We start from the raw sequence: 4,800 nt of genomic DNA on the forward strand, positions 1-4,800 counted from the left end.
ACGCACACACACACACACACACACACACACACACACAGTCGACTGTACGTGTACTTTAGTAGTATTCTGGCACAACAGCTGTAGTTAGGGAATGCTTTGAGTTCAGACTCATTTGAATTCTACATAGCCTCGCTCCACATCAAATACACTTTCTTGTCATAGAGAATGGGAAGAATTTGTTTGTTTGTTTGTTTGTTTGTTTGTTTGCTTAACGCCCAGCCGACCACGAAGGGCCATATCAGGGCGGTGCTGCTTTGACATGTATATAACGTGCGCCACACACAAGACAGAAGTCGCAGCACAGGCTTCATGTCTCACCCAGTCGCATTATTCTGACACCGGACCAACCAGTCCTAGCACTAACCCCATAATGCCAGACGCCAGGCGGAGCAGCCACTAGATTGCCAATTTTAAAGTCTTAGGTATGACCCGGCCGGGGTTCGAACCCACGACCTCCCGATCACTAGGCCAACCGTGCCGGTTATGGGAAGAACAAAAGTGTATTTCGTCAAACAGCATAACAGCCATAGGTATTTGTTCTTGTGTAGATGACATTCGCACACGCATACACTCCTTATACATACGACACAATCATAAACAACAACAGCAGAAGATGCAATAATAGCCTTGATAACAAATAAAAAAGTTATAAACAACAACAGCAAAAGACACAATATACTAGGCTTAATAACAGCAAGTCAAACAGTCACAGAATACAGAAAAGAAAAAAATAACTGAAGTTCAGGTTTTTTTTCCTGAAAAGGATCTCTTGACTCTCTTGGTTTTTGTCAACTGCAAGCGTTCTCCTGCTTAGCAACAGAGTACGATTTTGGCGTGCCAGAGAAGTAGGCTAACTTATCTATCTGATACGACAATCGTTGACGCCTCTATTTGCTTAATGGACGAGCTTTACTGCGGATGTGTCATCATACACAGTCATTTTCACACATTAGGTGAGCGTGGGTGTAATTAGTGTGTGTGTGTGTGTGTGTGTGTTAAGTGTGTGTGTCACTGTGTGTGTCACTGTGTGTGTCACTCTGTGTATGTGTGTGCGTGCGTGCGTGCGCGCTTTATTTTGGAAGGATAAAGGGTTCAAGGCTAGAGAGAGAGATAGAGAGAGAGAGAGGGTGACTTATATAGTTCGTAACACTTCTGAGAATGGTAGGAAATAACGTAGATACAGAGGAGTAGGGAACTGGGTGTTTGGGTGAGGGGACGGAAGAGGGGGAGGGGGGGGAGGTGCTGAGAGAGAGGAGGGGGAGTTCAATAGTCTTCAATAGCAATGACATCGACACCTTTTCACCAGACCTAACAGCCGACCATGAAAGGCATTTCTTCAATGTCGTTCAGCTCTGTCGACGCGAGAATGTTATCACTACATTCAAACATCACTTGTTCTGATGTTGTGTTACTGGGCTCACATTCTTTCAGCGTCGAAGTGCTGAGGTGGGCTACCCGAGAATTCCCTCACTTTGGTTGTTGATCATCCCGTATATCTGGTCTGAGGAATAGATTCTGTGCTCTCTGGGGAATAGATTCTGCTGCCTGAGAAGCTTTGAGACAGGATTTTCAGCTACATCAAAAAAGAAGCCGGACCGAGCGTTGCCAAGCGGTTGGCTGATGATGGGGCCTTGTCCCGTAAACATCGGAGAACAAACACATTTTCCTCCCTCTCTCCCCCTGTTCAATCCCCTTACAACCGTGTGGCTAACTAACAGCCGATCTGTCGCTTGCCGTTGGCACACATGTCTGCCAGGGACAAATCTCTTGCACTCATTTTCTCGTCTTGTCTTTTTGGCTTGGCGTAGATCACTCGCTGTCTCTTGCTTGTCTTGGTATAAATCAGGCTTTGTGAGGAACTGACGGATGGAGCCTTTTAATTTTGTTTCATTTTTTTCATGAGACCTTTTGATATTGCTAGATATAATGCTACCCATGCCATTGTATATCACGAGAAACATGAATAATTATGTGAGTTCTTGAAAGTTCTTGCGACAGATTGTGTGTGATTTTGTACGTCAGCGTCACAGTGTGTGTGTGTGTGGGGGGGTGAGGTTGAGAGAGAGAGAGAGACACACACACACACACACACACAGAGTGAGAGACAGAGAGAGAGAGAGTTTGTGTTTGTGAGAGTGAAACGGAGAGGGGTGAGAGAGAGAGAGAGTTATGGGTAACTCCTCAAAGTCAAAATCCTCCTTTCACCATTTCTTCTCTAAAAATAGTGTCCACAACAGAGAAAGCTTCGAGAGTTTCAATAGCAAAGAGAAGGAAGGGGGGGGGGGAGGGAGGGGGGGGTGGGGGCTGTTGGTCAGTGTAGGAACAGGACGGTCGTGCTATCAGTTGCAGTAGGGTGTCAAAGTGACAGACACAAACACAGCACGGGGGATAACCTCTCAGTCTCAGGGGGGATAACACGGACACAGCCACCTGGGGGATGTTAGGACATGGTCACTTCAGTCAGTCAGTCCCCTTCACAAATATCTTCCCAGGAACACCAACAACACCTCTCCTCTCCATTCACGCCCACACAGAGACACACACACAACAACCCCCCCCCCCCCACACACACACACACACAAGCTCTCTCTTTCCATTTTTTGTGTCTTGCGAGTTTTCAAGCAACTGAACTTTTTTTTGTCAACTCTCAACTTGTAGGACTCATTTGTAGTGACCTTGAAGTCGTCCTCTGAACTTTGTCCATTCATAAACAGGTCGAGGAGAAAAAAATCCAACGTCTTATTCTTGAGATTATTACAAACATCTCATTTGTTATTTTGGAGAAACAATTGGGAATAACTTTAGCAACCGACTGATCTGCGGATTTGTGTTTTGAAGTGAGTTAAGATAAGAGTTTTACAAGTGTATGCAGGAACGTATGTGCGCCGTTATATGTCAAAGCAGCACCGCCCTGATATGGCCCTTCGTGGTCGGCTGGGCGTTAAGCAAACAAACAAACAAACAAACAAACGTATGTGCGCACAAGCACGTGCATTACACAGGTAGACACGCATACACAAAATGGAGGAACACACTTTTATGCAAACACCACCATGAAACTGCAAGATCTGACTTACTGCAAAGCATAGACATTGCAGTTTTCAACCACCCTAAACTTTTTCCCCCTTGCATTACATTTTGCATTTTTGGGACACTCTGGGTTAACAAGCACATGAGTACCATTTTCTCATACAGTGTACATGCCTTTTTCAGCTCTGAGAGTTGTACAGCAGTGTGCACATCATAATATATAGAAAGTAAAATGTTAGTAAAGCCCCTTGTGAGGTGAAACACAGTTGATTGAATTTGTCCTTATAATCTGATTGCAGGTTTCCGAGGTCGCAACTGTGAGCTGAACATTGACGACTGCCTGAACCACAGGTGTCACAACGGCTCTACCTGCGTGGACCTTATTGATGACTACCGCTGTGACTGCCCCCTTACCTACACAGGTCAGCAGTAAAGTCATTAGAATCAAGGGGGGACAACTGTGCAACTTCCCTTTAAAGCCCCCCCCCTCCCCCAACCAATTTTAGACTCCCTCCGTTTTAAATTAAGACCCTGTTTTCTCACGATTTTCTGTTCATACCCTCTTTTAAAAGTCTTAAAAGGGGGTTCCACTGTATTTTATAATATGCAGTGTTGTTACCATGCACAGAGGGCAGTTTGTAGAAATAAGGGTATGTATGGGTCCAAAACATAAAAAACAAGAAATTCCTCCGAGGTAGGAAAAACACCCCCGTCAAAGGGAAATAACCTTCTCAGTTGGTGGCAGTGACTGAGTGAGAATGGTTATTTCCCTTTGACCATTCAGATGTCCCTCTATAAGTCCTTGTATAATTTTAATCCACCAATAACTCCCTAACCGTGTGTTTGACTGGTCCCAATTTTTGTAAGGACCGTCTCAGGAATGTATAGAACCTGTTCACCAAGTTTGATGACGATCGGTCCGTTCATTCTTGAGATCTATATGCGAACACAAACAAACAAACAAACAAACAAACACATCGAGCGAAACCTATACACACCCCTATACCGGGGGTGTAATAAAGAATAAAAAATTGTTCTGTTACTGTTAGAAGATACAGAAAAAAGGCAGAGAAACTAACTTCTTCTTCTTCTTCTGAGTTCGATGTTGGTTGAGAAACTAACAAGAACAGCTGTTATACAAAAGACTTTATAGCTGAGAGAGGGGGGGGGTGGGGGGGGGGGGAGAGACAAACAGAGAGAGGGAGTGAAGAACAGAATGAGAGAGAGGGGAGAGAGTGAGTGACTGTATGTGTGTGCCTGCCAGCCAGGTGTGAGTGTGTGTGTGTACTTGCTCTGGAGGATTTCCATAAATATCACATCCCAGATGAAGTCAAGAAACAAACAGACTCGTTAGTGTCAACATAGGGGTGAAAATAGCCGTTAGAACCATAAAAGTGGGGTGAGGCGAGCCCATGAAACTGTCAAAAATGTGAAGCCCTGGTGATCTCTTTCTCTTTACTCAGACAAGATTTTATGTACATTTTAAATCCCCAGCTGACGGGTTATTGTGTTTTCATCAGGCAAAATCAGCACTGAAAAATAGTTATAAATCAGAGTTTTGTTCATTGCTAGTCGAGTCGTTACAATTTGAGTGAAAATGGAATGATGCAGAGAAAAAAATTAAGTCGACGTCAGAAGTATATTGTTTAGGTAAAACAATAAATTTGTCAACCTTTAGGAAAAAGTTAACCTAGACACCAGACAATAGAAATAGACACCACCATAAAGCCATAGATATAGACACCAGACAATAGAAATAGACACCAGACA

The sequence above is a fragment of the Littorina saxatilis genome, linkage group LG15 (assembly GCF_037325665.1).
Source record: "Littorina saxatilis isolate snail1 linkage group LG15, US_GU_Lsax_2.0, whole genome shotgun sequence".
NCBI classification, from domain to species: Eukaryota; Metazoa; Mollusca; class Gastropoda; order Littorinimorpha; family Littorinidae; genus Littorina; species Littorina saxatilis.